At 42.6% G+C, this 17,658-nt stretch overlaps 1 protein-coding gene across 5 annotated transcripts in view; it reads right to left on the bottom strand.

Annotated features, from left to right (window-relative positions):
- HMG20A (high mobility group 20A) overlaps positions 1–17,658 on the bottom strand; it is a 75,135-nt gene that overhangs the window by 54,708 nt on the left and 2,769 nt on the right. For 2 of the 5 annotated variants that reach the window (XM_054041911.1, XM_054041907.1), the window contains exon 2: positions 2,815–2,853. The exons of 1 other annotated variant lie outside the window; for it this stretch is intronic. The gene's annotated coding sequence lies outside the window, so the exon portion shown is untranslated. Of the gene's footprint in view, positions 1–2,814; positions 2,854–10,009; positions 10,095–13,243; positions 13,396–17,658 lie in introns of those variants that run through there. 2 more of the 5 variants (XM_054041908.1, XM_054041909.1) reach the window with 2 other exon arrangements.

Raw genomic sequence — 17,658 nt, 5'->3', positions numbered from 1 at the left:
TTGGGGATGGAATTGGTGGAAAAATATGTCTCTTTACAAAAGCTGTGAGGATAGGGAGAGATAGATTAGCAGAGACTACCCTTCTCTAAATCCATCCATGGGAGGGCTCAAAGGCAGGGGAGTAAAAAAAAAAAAAAAAGGGTTTTCTCCCTTTCAGCAGGCCAGAGAAGGGGAAAAAGAGTATATTTTGCAGTTTAGACACCTGTGATGGGTTTGATCACAGACACCCTCTTGGGAGCTGCCACCTGATGTGCCAAGACTACTTCTACCCCTGCCTTCCCTGCCATCTCGGGGCCCCAGCACCCTGTCTTGCTGAGCCAGACACTCCCATCTGCTCCAACAACGACCCAGGGTCTGAATTACTTGGCCCAAAGCTACAGGTTTACCTGAAAGCAGCTAATAGAAGTGTTCTTGTCTTTAACACTCAGATGTCCAACTCCCAATGGGGTCTAAACCCAAATAAATTTGTTTTACCCTGTATAACGCTTATGCAGGGTAAACTCAAATTGTTCGTGCTCTATAACACTGATAGAGAGATATGCATGGCTGTTTGCTCCTCCAGGTATTAATACATACTCTGGGTCAATTAATAAGTAAAAAGTGATTTTATTAAATACAAAAAAGTAGGATTTAAGTGGTTTCATGTAGTAACAGACAGAACAAAGTAAGTCACCAAGCAAAATAAAATAAAACGTGCAAATCTATGTCTAATCAAACTGAATACAGATAATCCACCCTCAGAGATGCTTCAATAAGTTTTTTCCTCAGACTGGATGCCTTCCAGGCCTGGGCACAATTCTTTCCCCTGGTTCAGCTCTTGTTTGGGTGACCAGATATCCCGATTTTATGGTCTTTTTCTTATATAGGCTCCTATTACCCCCGACCCCCTGTCCCGATTTTTCACATTTGCTGTCTGGTCACCCTAGCTCTTGTTCCAGATCAGGTGGTAGCTAGGGGATTCTTCATGATGGCTCCTCCTGCTTTGTTCTGTTCCACCCAGTCATATAATCTTTTGCATAAGGCGGGAATCCTTTGTCCCTCTCTGGGTTCCCACCCGCTCCTCCTCACTGGAAAAGCACCAGGTTAAAGATGGATTCCAGTTCAGGTGACATGATCACATGTCACTACAAGACTCCATTGCCCACTTGCCAGCACACACATCTACAGGAAGACTCACAGGTAAAATACAGCCATCTGCAGACAATGGTCCTGGTTAATGGGAGTCATCAAGATTCCAAACCACACTTTGCATAATTACAATAGGCCCTCAGAGTTATATTTCATATTTCTAGTTTCAGATACAAGACTGGTACATTTATACAAATAGGACGATCACACTCAGTAGATTATAAGCTTTGTAATGATACTTTACAAGAGACCTTTTGCATGAAGCATATTCCAGTCACATTATATTCACTTATTAGCATATTTTTATAAAATCATAGACTGTAATGCCACACCTACTAACCAGAGGCCACAAAAAATCAAGCTCTTCCCTTCCCCACAGCAGATCTAGGGACAGCACCATGCGGGGAAATTCAGGACTTCCTTCTCCTCCTCAACAGCTGTGGACAGAGCTGGACTTCTCACTATGGCATTGACCTTGCTTTGCCTTTTGTATCAGCCTCTAGCATTTGGTACATTTTCTAATCTCTGCCATTATACTCAGTTCTGTATTTTAATCACACAGTGAGAAGCACTTATCACATTTAAAAAAAAAAAATTAAACAGCATTTGAAAACAACTATTTAAATTTTACAATTGGCATACCAAAGGCAAACTCCAGCTGGCAGCTGCCATCTTACAGAAAAGTGACTTGTGACACTAACCGTATACAAGCCAACTCTCAGCAATTTCCTCCCACCCCCACAATGTAATCTTTTCTCCTGCAGAGCTATACAAAAAGGCAGGCTAGTGGAGAAGTTTAAGTAACTGTTCCAAGGACAACTGTGATCTAAAATGCAGTTACCCTTGTAAATCCCACTAGTTAGCAGGAGTGTTCTGCCCTCACTAGGCAAAGAGCACAAAATGAATGTCTGTATATAGGGCAATAGAGTGAATGGAGCTGGGAGAGGAGAAGGACAACTGCGGGGAGGGGAGGAGAGAGAGCAAATAATTCATTTATTTTCTTGAGTAGTAACATTTTCAAGAAATGTGAGAAGGTAGGCTAATTTTCATTTTCAGTCTCAGTGGGGCACACTGTATCATTTATATTATAGTAGCACCTGGAATTCCCATTGAGATTGGATCCCCATTGCTCTAGGCAAGTCACTTCACTGCTCTTGTGCCTTCATTTCCCCTTATTCCCTGTGTTTATCTAGATAGTCCCTGCCCCACATAGTTTGCTGTCTCTTAATTTGTTGTATATAGTGCCTAGAGCAGGGATCGGCAACCCTATCCCAACATCAATCACAATCTCTTATTGGTTATGTAGGTCAGTGATCCACATCTGCAAAACCTGAAGAAAAAGCATATAGGGCACTATAGACCAATAAAGTTTCTACATTTTAAAATCCTTATTTAGAAGACTCCAGAAATAGGCAATTATAAACTCTTATCTGAAAACTTTGCTGGCCTCAGAATAGAGATGCATCTCTAATCAACTAGTACTGCATGAATAGATATTAGATTTTAAAAATATATACAGTTTAATTCCCAAGAGTATATAATAAAACATTAAGCTAAAAGCGATAGTTAGAATTTTAGAAATGTTCTGGCATTTTCTAAGCATTTGTAATCTCCTCCATCCTCCCACTCTCTCCCTATTATAAACCTTTAAATGCTTTGTGTGTTTATTTGCATATCAATACTCACAATGCTCTTCCAGTTCACAGCAGTACAGGCATCTGAGCTCTGGGAACAAATTGAAAGGTTTGGTGTACTCAGTTATTTTCTGCATACTTTGCAAATGCTCTGATAAACATTCCCTTATAATAGTTCCCTTGATAAACAATTTGCTGGACTAGACTCTTAAAACAGAATTTAGGCTATTTTATAAGTGGTAATAAGGAATTAGAATATACACTGAATAATAGCTTAGCTCAATGTATGTGTTTGTTCAAAACTACTTTTTTAAAATACATTTTTTTTCCCAAACGGAGAAAAACATTTGCAGTAGCTCTAGCTAGCAAAATTAAATGTAAGCGGAGTACAGATCTGTCTCATCTTACGCTGGGGTTACGTTCCGCAGTCAGCGCGTAAAGCGAAAATCGCGTATAATCAAAATTACATTGAGTGTAATGGTGGGCGGAATCGCCCGCACTACGGGTACAGTATTAAAATTGTTATTTTCCTCTTTTTTGTTTTTTTTGTTTTGTTTTTGCCAACCGCGAAAAGCTGAAATCGCGCATGTTAAATGCGCGTAAGATGCGACAGACCTGTAACTGATTTTGTGTTAACCACCTCAAGAATTTTATAAAAATATATACTTGTTTTAGGAGAAAAAAAGCAAACAGCTTTTTTAATGTAAGCAAACTCCATGTTTTAAAGTGTTAGCAAGACCCACAGCCTCTTTGTAATACTCTTGATGCAAGACAATCCATTTTAAAATAAAAAAAAAATAAAAAGAAAAGAAAGGTCTCAATGTTTAACGAAAACAGGTTGGAAATTCTAGTGCAGAACAGCTGTATTCAATTTTGGACCGGTTGGCAAACAAGAGCAGGTCCTTGCGACTGGTCAGGGCTAGTACCATTTGGGGACTAGTACAAATGCTTTCAGGACCAGTACATTTTTCCAGACTATTTCAAGATGAGAATTAGGAATAAAAAAAAAAAAAAAAAAACACACCTCATTTCCATAGCTCATGGAACTCAGAGCTTCAAGTATCTGCTACTATTGAATACAATTTTAAACCTGATGTTATTTAGGTTTCAGGACATCAATCTTCAGTAAGCAATATGTACTGGAGTCTATTTATGGCTTTAAAATATTTACAAGAATATGAAGAAGGGTCAGAGATCACAGCTGAGTCAGAGAACCCGGCAGTTCTTCCTGCCTTCTCTTCCCAACACCAGCCATAATATAATACTTCAAAAAGACACTATTAGTGCTTCCAGATTTCAGTATTAATGCTTAGTACTTTTTACAGATCATTTTACAAAAAACATAGTAACACATGCAGTACAGTGGTTTAGAGATGACCTGCAAATGATAAAGCAAAATTGGAAACTGCCAGAGCACTGGTGGAAGACGACGGGGCATTACAGCATATGGAATTTTTAGTCAGAACTTTAGGCTGCATGGTATAACAAAATGCTTCTTCACTTCCAGAACAGCCCACAAGACAGCTTGCTGGACCCATGCTGCCTCCAGTCAGTTACAAAGCAGAGTTTTCATGTTACATTGAGGATAAAGGTACTCAGATTCAGAATAACTTGTATACCTGCATGAAAACAGAGCAATGGCTGGAGGGGACAATTGCTAGTTCTTTACGGCTCGTGTTTCATCCAGACTCATTCTCTGATATTGCGAGCCCCAAACAGTTAAAAATCATGAGTGAGCCTCCCGCACCAAAATCATGGCATTGGCTTTGAAATCATGATTTAAAAAAAAAAAAAGTTCTGAGATTTTTTTTTTGTTATGGGATTGTGAGGTTTGGGATGCTGTGTACAAGAAAGGTGATCATTTATATCACTTACCACTGTTATACAATTTCCATAAATCTTATACAAAGTGTATCATGTAAGGTATCAATGGAAAGGTTATGATTTGAAGTATGATTATCCTATTTATATGCATGTATCATCATTGTATCAGAAATTATGAATATTGGCTATGTACTTATATCTTACACGTGTTGCATTTGTGGGTGACACCTCCCAGCTAGAATTTACATCACTGCTTACCCCGTCCAGGTAGCTCTTCCTGAGGAGCCAATGGCCACCCTCCTGTGACTCAGCAAATCATGTAAGGATATATGAGATGCTCCTGTGACCCTGGACTCCACGTTGGGCCAGTAACTTTCTACAAACAGGGGCTGTGGACTTTGTTTAGAACAGTAAGTTTCCATGCACATGGCAGAGGATATAAAAAGGCACCTGAGACAGCTCTAATTTGACTGTTTCCTGATCTGATTCTCTGGACTGTGGATTTACAACTAAAAGGAGCATCTTGAACTATGGACTGAGAACCTTACAATCTTTTGGAAGTTACCAGAGAAACTTTACAAGCCAGCAAGCTATTCTATCACTGCTACAAACTTGATATAAGGACTTTGCAATCATGTGTATGTGTATGATCTATTAACCATTTATAACTGCCCCTTTCTTTTATTATTAAACCTGTACAGGGGACTACATTTGGCTTCTGGTTAACCAGTAGGTTACTGCAGAAGCTCTTTTGTTACTGGCTTGGTGAATCTAATTATAGATTAAACCAAGAGCTTTGGGGATTGTCTGTCCTATTTCTTACAGTCTGTACTGAGCATGGCGTTTTCAGTGCGGCCCATACCAGGCACCCAGTCACAATTTATCTTCTAATTTTTGAGACTTTGAAGTTCACATTTTCAGTTTTTTTCTTGGCAATCATGATGGCTACCCTCCCCCCCCATTTTTTTTTAAATAAAGAGAGAGAGAGAGAGAGAAAAGAAAGAAAAAAGAGAGTCTCACTTAATCACATGACTCTAGGAGGTGGGGCTTTAAGACAACCACGAAATATCACAAGAATCAAAAGAGTAGGCAACACTGAGCCCTTCTGAAGGTGGTAAAGGTCTCTGCAAGTTGGAGACAACTTCTTGGAGAGTGAAGGTCAGAGAAGTACTGGGTCTATTGCACATCATCTTCCAGTTTTGGGAAAGTTTATTGAGAGGATTGTGGCAGGACCCATGACAGGTTCTACAGATTTCATCTTTCCTGAATCCCACTCATTTGGACTTTAGACTTGGGTTTGAGCAACAAGCAATACTGATTACGGAGCTTCTCTTTACAATGGTGGACAATGAATTGTCTGCGCTGATTTTATAGGCTATCAACTGCCTCTGATACCATTGCTTATTTAAGGGATACACAATTGTTAGATGTCAACATGCATCCGAAGAAGTGGGTATTTACCCACGAAAGCTCATGCTCCAATACATCTGTTAGTCTATAAGGTACCACAGGACTCTTTGCTGCTTTTACAGATCCAGACTAACACGGCTACCCCTTTGATACTGACAATTGTTAGAGAGGCTCTGTTCATTGCTTAACAGATGGTGGTTTTGGGGCAATTTCTCTTCTGACGTGATAGCTTTCATGTGAAATAGTCTGAGATCTGTTTCGTCACTCTTCTTGTTCAACATGTTTGAGGCCATAAGAAGTTGGTAAACTGCAGCATATTCAGTACATTTGCCTGTACTTAACTCTGTGTTTCCAACACATCTGGACCAGCTGATCCAGTATTGTGAATAATATGCAGTCCCAACTAGAGATTACAGTAAATTAATCTTGAGGTGACAGAGGCATGTTATTATTATTCATTTGTATTATTGTAGTGCCTAGGAGCCCTATTCATGGACCAGGATCCCATTGATGGTATGTCTGCAGCTAAAAAGAAAAGCTGTGCTCCTTTGGCCCCAGACAGATGCAAAACATCTTTTTGGTTATAGTTACTAGATCTTCCAACATCAGAATCTAATAAAACTCCAAGAACACAAACCTGCCTCATAAATGGTAGCCATGTTATCTTAAGCAGGGCTGCAGATGTTTCCCTCACTAACTCTTCCAGATTCTTCCTCAAACTCACCATCATCATGCTAGTCTTGTGCAATTTGAGTGGTGAACAGCTGACTCCAATTTCAAAAAGAGTGGATTGGAACCACTGAGAATCTCCAAAAACAACAAGGAGTCTGGTGGCACCTTAAAGACTAAGATTTATTTGGGCATAAGCTTTCGTGGGTAAAAACCTTATTTCTTCAGATGTATAGCTATGCCCAAATAAAACTGTACATCTGAAGAAATGAGGTTTTTACCCATGAAAGCTTATGCCCAAATAAATCTGTTAGTCTTTAAGGTGCCACCAGACTCCTTTTTGTTTTTGGAGATACAGACTAACACGGCTACCCCCCTGATACTTGTCAGAATCTCTAGTCACTGCAAAAGTCAGCCTCACATCTGCTGAGCAATGAGTCATACCGGAATCACACAACACAGGTACTCTGCTTTCATTGACTTCCAATAGCCTCTTGAACTCTGTCTAGAAACTAAATTTCCATCTCTAGAGCCCTAAATTAATGGGGACGCTGAGGGTTTGCCTCTCCTCTAATGTAATACACCTCTACCCTGATAGAACGCTATCCTCAGGAGCCAAAAAATCTTACCGCATTATAGGTGAAATTACGTTATATTGAACTTGCTTTGATCCGCCGGAGCATGCAGCCCCGCCTCCCCGGAGCGCTGTTTTACTGCGTTATATCTGAATTCATGTTATATTGGGTCGTATTATATTGGGGTAGAGGTGTATTAGCAGAGTTGGGAACAGCAGACTATTCAAGCTATAGGTCCATTGTTTCAAATAAGCAGGAGCCCGATGGCAGGGCATTTTCTACAAGAAATCCTCAACTCAAGAAATCCTGCGAGCAGCGGCAACACAGCTGCGAGCAGCGGCACAGGAGGCAGCAAACAGGGCTGCTAACAAGGGAGTTTGAGTGGGAGTTTGCAGGGGGAGGCGGAAGGGGAGGCAGGAGGGCGCAGTGTCTTGTGTGCTCTGTTTCCCCAGGTGCTGTGGGCAGAGATTGCAGCAGCCATGAGCCAAACAGCAGGGGACAGAATGCAGATGATTGCATATGGAAGCTGTGGTATGTATATGGTGCTAGCGGGTGAGCCTGAACAGAGGTATGTTTGTATGAAGTGCTGCCTAATACAGTTACTGGAAGAAAAGATTCGAGGGTTGGAGATGCAGGTAGATACCCTGGTGGAGTTTAGAAGGGGTTCGAGCAGCTGATGAAGGAAAGGCAAGGAGGGGCTGAAGGGGAATGCTCAGGGGTGCAGGTGGAAGCAGGGAGAGGGGGGAATGTTAGGGGGAGAACAAGGACAGTGGAAGCATGTCACCGTGAGAAGCAGGCCAAGGAAAAGGAGGGCTAGTGAAGTGGAAACAGAACTCAGGAACAGGTTTGGGTGTTTGGATAATGAGGAGGGGGGGCAGCAGGTGGTAACTGAAGGTGGGAGGGTGAGGAAGAAGAGAAGAGCAGTTAGTCCAATAGAGAGAGGGGAGGAGTTGATGGAGACAGCACCAAATCTGGGCCCCGGGAGGATACAGGATGGCACAAGGGGGAGTATAAGGGAAAATAGGAACGGACACAGGTTACGACTAGAGGAAACAGAGGATAGATTAGTAGATCGCACTGTCGCCAGGCAAAGGGAGGTTTACGTGATTGGGGACTCCTTACTGAGGAGGTTAGACAGGCCTGTGATCAGGGCGGACCCAGAGAACAGAAGGGTGTGCTGTCTACCGGGCGCTAAGATACGGGATGTGGACCTGCGGTTGAAAAGGATCCTAAAAGGAGCAGGTAAGAACCCCTTGATCATCCTTCACGTAGGAACGAATGACACAGCTAGGTTCTCGTTAGAGAGAATCAAGGGAGATTATGCCAGACTGGGGAAGACGCTCAAGGAAATCGAGGCTCAGATCATCTTTAGTGGGATTCTGCCTGTTCCTAGAGAAGGGCAGCAAAGGGCTGACAGGATCGTGAGGATAAATAGTTGGCTAAGGGAGTGGTGCTATAAGGAGGGCTTTGGGATGTATGGCCACTGGGAGGCTTTCAGGGACAGACAGGTGAAGTCCATCCCATGAGAACAGCTGAGTAGGGAAGGAAATAGACTTCCGCGAGGGAGGCTGGCTCATCTCATCAAAAGAGCTTTAAACTAGGAAGTTGGGGGAGACGGTTGGGAGATGTACAGTTAATCTCCACGCCAGATTCCAACATTGAAAAGGAGAGTGATAAGATAAGAACAGATATAGCCGGGGGGATGGGATTGGACATAAGAAGGAGAGGGGGGATGAACAGTAAGGGGTCTGTAACAAATTGCATAACTAATGGGAGACAGGCTAAACGGCATACATTAAGATGTTTATACACCAATGCGAGAAGCCTAGGTAACAAAATGGAGGAATTGGAGCTCCTGGTCCGAGAAATGAAACTGGATATCGTAGGAATAACTGAAACGTGGTGGAACGGTAGTCACGACTGGAGTACAGGTATGGAAGGGTATGTGCTGTTTAGGAACGACTGGAACAAAGGTAAAGGTGGGGGGGTGGCATTGTATGTCAATAATGAGGTAAGCTGTAAAGAAATAATAACTGATGGAATGGATAAGACGGAGTCCGTCTGGGCAATACTCACACTGGGTAAAAACTACTAGAGCCTCCCCTGGGATAGCGCTTGGGGTGTGCTATAGACTGCCGGGATCTACCCTGGATATGGACAAAGAACTATTTAATGTTTTTAGAGAAGTAAATACTAATAAGAACTGTGTAATTATGGGGGGACTTTAACTTCCCAGATATAGATTGGGGAACAAATGCTAGTAGCAATAATAGAGCTCAGATGTTCCTAGATGTGCTTGCTGATCAATTCCTTGATCAAGTAGTAGCTGAACCGACGAGGGGGGAGGCCATTTTGGATTTGGTTTTGGTGAGTAGTGAGGACCTCGTTGAGGAAATGGTTGTAGGGGACAACCTGGGCTCAAGTGATAATGAGCTAATTCGGTTTAAAATAAATGGAAGGATTAACAGAATTAAATCGAAGACTAGGGTTTACAATTTTAAAAAGGCTAAATTTAATAAATTAAGAGGACTGGTTAGGGAAGTGGATTGGGCTAACATATTTATGGATCTAAAGGCAGATGATGCCTGGGATTATTTTACGTTAAAGTTGCAGGAACTGTCAGAGGCCTGTATCCCGAAAAAGGAAAAACGGTTAGTAAACAAGAGAGTTAGACCGAGCTGGATGAGCGACCATCTCAAAGGGGCGATTAAGAAAAAACAGAAAGTGTACAAAGAGTGGAAGAGGGGAAAGATCAGTAAGGAAACTTACCTTATTGAGGTCAGAGCATGTAGCGATGGAGTGAGAAAGGCCAAAAGCCGTGTAGAGTTGGACCTTGCGAGGGGAATTAAAACCAATAGTAAGAGGTTTTATAGCCTATAAATAGGAAGAAAACAAAGAAAGAAGAAGTGGGACCGCTGAAGACTATAGCTGGAGTGGAGATTAAGGATAATCTAGGCATGGCATAATATCTAAACGAATATTTTGCATCAGTCTTCAATGAGGCCAATGAAGGGCTTAGGAATATTGGCAGCGTGACAGAGGGGAATACAGGAGGGGGGATTACCGTATACGAGGTAGAAACCAAACTCGAACACCTTAACGGGACTAATTCGGGCGGACCGGATGATCTTAATCCAAGAATATTGAAGGAACTGGTGCGAGAAATTGCAGGCCCCTTAGCGATAATTTTTAATGAATCTTTAAGCTCAGGGGTGGTACCGTTGGACTGGAGAATAGCTAATGTGGTTCCTATTTTTAAGAAAGGGAAAAAAAGTGACCCGGGTAACTACAGGCCTGTCAGTTTAACATCTGTAGTGTGCAAGGTCCTGGAGAAAATTTTGAAGGAGAAAGTAGTTAAGGACCTTGAGGTCAATGACAATTGTGACAAATTACAACATGGTTTTACCAAAGGCAGATCGTGCCAAACCAATCTGATCTCCTTCTTTGAGAAAGTAACAGACTTATTAGATAAGGGAAATGCAGTAGACCTAATATACCTCGATTTCAGTAAAGCGTTTGATACGGTACCGCACGAGGAATTATTGGTTAAATTGGAAAAGATGGGGATCGATATGAAAATCCAGAGGTGGATAAGGAACTGGTTAATGCGGAGACTGCAGCGGGTCGTACTGAAAGGTGAGCTGTCAGGTTGGAGGGAGGTCACCAGCGGAGTTCCTCAAGGTTCGGTTTTGGGTCCCATTTTATTTAATCTATTTATTACTGACCTCGGAACCAATTGTAGGAGTGGGCTGATAAAGTTTGCGGATGACATAAAGTTGGGAGGTATTGCCAATTCGGAGGAGGATCGGGATATTCTGCAGGGAGACTTGAATGACCTTGTAAATTGGAGTAACAGAAATAGGATGAAATTTAATAGTGAAAAGTGTAAGGTGATGCATTTAGGGATGACTAACAAGAATTTTAGTTACAAGCTGGGTATGCATTGGTTGGAAGTAACGGAGGAGGAGAAAGACTCGGAGTCCTGGTAGACCGCAGGATGACTATGAGTCGACAATGTGACGTGGCAGTAAAAAAAGCCAATGCGGTCCTGGGATGCATTAGGCGAGGTATATCTAGTAGGAAAAAGGAGGTGCTGCTACCATTGTACAAGGCACTGGTGAGACCTCATTTGGAGTACTGTGTGCAGTTCTGGTCTCTCATGTTTAAAAAGGATGAACTCAAACTGGAACGGGTACAGAGAAGGGCCACTAGGATGATCAGAGGAACGGAAAACCTGTCGTATGAAAGGAGATTCGAGGAGCTCGGTTTGTTTAGCCTAACCAAAAGAAGGCTGAGGGCGGATATGATTGCTCTCTTTAAATATATCAGAGGGATAAATACCAGGGAGGGAGAGAAGTTATTTCAGCTCAGTACTAATGTGGACACGAGAACGAATGGATCTAAACTGGCCGTGGGGAAGTTTAGGCTTGAAATTAGACGAAGGTTTCTAACCGTCAGAGGGGTGAAATATTGGAACAGCCTTCCGAGGGAAACGGTGGGGGCGAAGGACTTGTCTGGCTTTAAGATTAAGCTAGATAAGTTTATGGAGGGAATGGTTTAATGGGATAACGTGATTTTAGTCAAATAAACAGCGTGCCATCGCTGGTAGATAGTATCAATGGCCAATGAGGGTCTGGCTGGAGAATCTTGCCTACATGCTCGGGGTTCTACTGATCGCCATATTTGGGGTCGGGAAGGAATTTTCCTCCTGGGTAGATTGGCAGAGGCCCTGGAGGTTTTTCGCCTTCCTCCGCAGCATGGGCAGGGGTTGCTAGCTGGAGGATTCTCTGCTACTTGAAGTCTTTAAACCACAGGATTTGGGGACTTCAACAGCAGAGTCAAGGGAAAGGGGTTGGGACAGCTTTTGTGGCCTGCATCATGCGGGAGGTCAGACTAGATGATCATAATAGTCCCTTCTGACCTTAAAGTCTATGAGTCTATGAACTCTAATTTGGCTTCCTTCTTTAGTCATCAGAATCCATACTTGTTAATTCCACAGACCCCATCTTTCCTCACCAACACTAAGAGAGATTGAAGGAGGATTTAAGTGAGGCATTATGGTATGCTTGTGTAGAGTGTGTATTTGTTTACTACTTTTGTCTATTCATTAGAGATTTGATTAAATAAAGACAAGAGTTACATTTTCAGATGGCATGATTTGAAATGCTATGGGTAAAAGTCACCATGGCCCAAAAGTGGGTTGGAGAACAATCTCTTAATAGGCCAGTCTGCATCATTCCACCGCATGTGCCATTACTCCCTGTATTGGAAACACCTCTTTACCTGCTCCTAATAAAGCTGCATGTGAAGTTTTGTGTCACACTTATGCAATGACAGTTTCAGAAGAGAGAAACAGCAAACCCTATAGGCTGCTGCATATGTAAGTCTTGGGTAGGGTTATCATATTCAAACATTTAAAAAAAGAGGACACTCCACGGGGCCCCGGTCCTGCCCCCAGCCCTGCCCCTTCTCCAACCCCTTCCCCAAAGTCCCTGCCCCAACTCTGCCCCCTCCTCTGAGCACCCCACATTCCCCCTCCTCCCTCCCGCTCTGATCTTGGTTGGGGGTTGCTAAGTGCTTCCCTGCTCCCCACTCGCCCTGCAGCCTCTGCACCCCTCCCACCCCTGCAGCCTCTGTGACCCCTGCTCCCCATTCGCCCTGCAGTCCCTGCACCCCCACGCCTGCCCTGCACCCACCTGCCCCTGCAGCCTCTATGCCCCTGCCTGCCCCTCCTTGCCCTGCAGCCTCTGCGCCCCCTGCTCCCCACTCACCCTGCAGCCCCTGCACCCCCCTGCCGCCACTGTGCCCCCTGCTCCCCACTCACCCTGCAGCCCCTGCAACCCCCTGCCCCTGCAGCCACTGTGCCCCCTGCTCCCCACTCACCCTGCAGCCCCTGCAGCCTCTGCACCCCCTACCTGCCCTGCCCCTGCAGCCTCTATGCCCCTGCCTGCCCTGTTCCTCCTCACCCTGCAGCCTCTACACCCCGCCGCCTGCCCTGCTCACCTGGCAGAGGGAGAGCTGCGGGCTCCACATGGACTCAAACACTGTTCTGTGCTGCTTTGCGGGGGAGGAGGAGGGACTCTGGCTGCTAGAGGCCCCAGTGGCTGCGAGTGGCTTTCAATCAGGCCCCGCCATCCAATCAGCCGAGCCGCACTCTGCATGAGGGGAAGGGGGAAATCCCGGACATTTCTACTTGATTAGAAATCCCCCCCCGGATGGCCATTTAACGCTGAAAAAGCCGGACATGTCCAGGGAAACCCGGACGGATGGTAACCCTAGTCTTGGGGCGCAACTGGAAACACAGCTTGACATAACCTTACCAAAAGCTTTCTTTCACAGCTCACTTTCCCCATCTCTCCCAGGCACACGGTAAGTGACAGACTTATCTCCCACTTCACAGCTCACGAGACATGCTCAGCATATTCTGGACTCATGATTACATCAGAATTTCAGCTTTTATTTTAATATGGAGATGTCTCTGGTGCCTTTTTATATCTTCTAGCCCTGATGGTTGCAAAGAAAAGCTTGAAAACATGAACTCAGTGTAAATGTAACCAAAGCAACAATATCCTTGTGAGTCTGAAGACTGCACAGAACAACAGCTCTGAGAGGTGTGAAGTGTTCCATGAATCTCAATATGACGCTAACTCTAAAACCAGTGGGTCTGGCATATCCACCCAACCAGATACATCTGAGCTGCTGGAGTGAGTACTACTAGTACCCTGATGCCTCCTCTTTTTTAACGGGGTAGAAAGCATGCCTCAGCAGCCAATCCTGAGTAGAAGGGGGACCCATGCCAGTGTCCCTAACTTTTGTGGGAGGAGTTGCTAGTGGATGGAGCCACAGGGGCCCAGGTTCACAGTGTGCCTAGAGCTCCAGGCTGCCTTAATCTGGCCCTGCTCGTATGGTATTGACTAGTCTGGCCTTGTAAATCAACCCTAGTTTAGTATTTACTGATTGTATGCTAAAAAAAGCAAATAATGGATAAACAGCTTTGTGAGGCTAGAAATTGACATGCCTTTAGGAGTCTAAGGCTTTGAAAGAAAGACAAGGGAATTAGTGAAAGAACCAAGCTATGTTCACAGTGGGGAAATTGACAAAAATTTCCCATCAGTTCTAACACCAGTTCACCTGAAGAGGCATGAGCTACAGCATAAACTAGACTCTAGCAACCACACCTGTTTTAACCATCATTTTAGTTAAAGTTGCTGAAAAACAGTAATTAAAACAATGCAATACTGGGTTAGGCTGATAAAGCCCTAGTTTCACTAGGCTTCCAATTATTCCATTTTTTTTTTTTTAATTAAATTTTCACCAGGGTAGACAAGGCCATATTGGCCAAAACCCTCTATTGTCCCAAAGACAACCATCACATTCAGGAGACAAAAATCAACCAGACAGGAATGTCTGAACAATTTTAGTATCTAGGAAGTAAAAATACATTAGGGCACAGGAGAACTAAGGTAACAAGCATTAAGAACATTCATGTAGCAAGAGTCCAAACAGATCTTCAGCAATGTTTCTTAATGCATGCAATTTATTTCTACGTTACAATAGAGTGCTATTAACTACTGCTTCCATAACATAGAAATTGTAATTTAGAAATAGAATTTAATTCAATTAAGAACTGTTCCAAAGAAGTGGCATTACAATTATTTTGTAGTTTGTTTTTTTTTAATTTTGGAACACTAACAAAGATCACCAGCACATCAAACTCCCCTTTTTCAATACAGTGAATGAATAAAAACCATCATGACACTTCTGCAATATTTAAGAAAAGAGGAATTTTAAGCTTGTTCACAATTCTTTCCCTCTATTCCACAGTTCTTGGGTTCCTTTTTAAATAAACTGCCACTTTTCACCAAAACACCTTCACTTTGCCAGGGACTTCATACATATAGCTTTCATCAATAACACATTTCTTTAAGTCATTCGGTTTCAACTACAGTGATTTTTCTTGCTTCCAGGTGGTGGCAATTCTTTAAGCTACAACACAACCTATTTAATAATTTTTTCAGTTGCTTCATTCATTAGCTTTCTAGTGACTTAAAGGCACATTGTTGGGTCTACAACAATGTCACAACTTATTATATTTACTTCCGTACAAAAAAAACCAACCGATTTTTAGTCACAACAATTCCAAATATAGTAACATGGTGAAACCAGCACTATTTTACATTGGTTCTGTTTACTGTATGTTGCATAAGAAATACAATACACAAAACTGAAATCAATCAACTGATGTCTACTATCAATCTAGTCTGTTGAGAAAGAGGAGGGGGGAGTCATTTGTTACCATGTACGTACAGTATCTTTACCTATTTGTCTGAGGACATTATAAATAAAGACCTCCATCAACAACATCCACCTCTATCAGGGTGGTAAAACACTGGAATAAATTGCCTAGGGAGGTTGTGGAATCTCCATCTCTGGAGATATTTAAAAGTAGGTTAGATAAATGTCTATCAGGGATGGTCTAGACAGTATTTGGTCCTGCCATCAGGGCAGGGGACTGGACTCGATAACCTCTCGAGGTCCCTTCCAGTCCTAGAATCTATTAATCTATGAAATGGAGATTTTACAATAGTTTAATGTCTAATATCTAAGATTTGTGGGAAATTAATGTTTTTAGTTTTACCAGTACTTTTTAGTAGGGAAGGGCAGACATTTTCTAATCACTTCAGTGTGAAACCAAAATAGTCCAACTTTCCTGGAAGTAAAAGCTATTGTTGAAGGGGCACAAGATTGGTGCAGAGATATGGAGCTTTTCACTTCCAGCTAAAGCTGAGCAAATAATTTAGTTTCGGGTGGGGGTGGGGAGTGAATTGAAACGTAACTCTTCAGCGCCTAGAAAAATTAAAGACTTCAAAACCCACAAAAAGCTCTAGCATGTACTACACCACACAGGAATTACAGCACCAAAACAATTGAGCTTGAATTCATACAGGAACCAACCACTGAAGCCAGGAGGAGATCAAAGTCAGCTAATCAAATGATGACAGTGAGGGCATTTCAAAGGGGCAGATTAGCTGAGAAAAAAAAACCCAGCACTTGTCTTCACTACAGAGTATTAGTAATTCGTTAAAGTGAATGAATTCTGAGCTTGTCATGCTCCAGATTACTATCTGAAGCCTTTGTTTCAACCAGTGGCAAAGCATGAATCCAGCTTGGAGGAAATATCTGTACCTAACATTAGCACTGATACAACTCTCATTCTGGCAAAGAGGAAGATGATGGTGTGAGACATAGTGGCATCCCACTCACCCACTTTTTCAGGATGAATGAGCTTGCCCTAGCAAGTGAGGAGAGTTACGATATAAATGTCTGAAGAATTTAAGCCTCAATTTAAAAATATATATATATACATTTCCATCCATTATAGTTGCAAAGAGCCTTCCAAACAACAAATGGGTATAGATCAATTTAGTGCTGCCTTTGTAAGTCTGCAGAAAGATAGCTCAAGTGACTCTGCTGCTAATTATAGAAGTGTAGGACTGGAAGGGACCTCAGTAGGTCATCTCATCCAGTCCCCTGTACTCAAGGCAGGATTATATAATAACTAGACCATTCCTGACAGGCGTTTGTCTACCATGTTCTTAAAAACCTCCAATGATGGAGATTTCGCAACCTCTCTAGGCAATTTATTCCAGTGCTTAACTACCCTGGCGGTTAGGAAGTTGTCCCTAATGTCCAACCTAAACCTCCTTTGCTGACATTTAAGTCCATTGCTTCTTGCTCTATCCTCAGAGGTTAACAAGAATAATTTTTCAACCTCCTCCTTGTAACCTTTTACATACTTGAAAATTGTTATCAAGACCCCTCAACCCCCAGTCTTCTCCAGATTAAACAAACCCAAGTTTTTCAATCTTTCCTCACAGGTCATATTTTCTAGACCTCTAATCACTTTTGTTACTCTCTTCTGGACTTTCTCCAATTTGCCCACATCTTTCCGCAAATGAGGCACCCAGAACAGGAAACAATACTCCAACTGAGGCTTTATCAGCACGGAATAGAGTGGAAGAATTACTTCTCATGTCTTGCTTACAACACTCCTGCTAATACATCCCAGAATGATGTTTGCTTTTCTTGCAACAGCGTTACACTGTTGACTCATATTTAGCTTGTGATCTACTATATCCCCCATATACCTTTCCGCAGCACTCCTTCATAGGCAGTCATTTCCCATTTTGCATGTGTGCAATTGATTGTGCCCCTTCCTAAGTGGAATACTTTGCATTTGTACTTATTGAATTTCTTCCTTTTTATTTCAGACCATTTCTCCAGTTTGTCTAGATCATTTTGAATTTTGATCCTATCCTCCAAAGCACTTGCAACCCTTCCCAGCTTGGTACTGTCCACAAACATGTACTCTCTATGCCATTATCTAAATCATTATAAAGATATTGAACAGAACTGGA

Source organism: Malaclemys terrapin, chromosome 10 (assembly GCF_027887155.1).
Source record: "Malaclemys terrapin pileata isolate rMalTer1 chromosome 10, rMalTer1.hap1, whole genome shotgun sequence".
In the NCBI taxonomy this organism is placed as follows: Eukaryota; Metazoa; Chordata; order Testudines; family Emydidae; genus Malaclemys; species Malaclemys terrapin.
The sequence above is the reverse complement of the archived record's forward strand: the minus strand, read 5'-3'. Positions and strand labels throughout refer to the sequence as shown.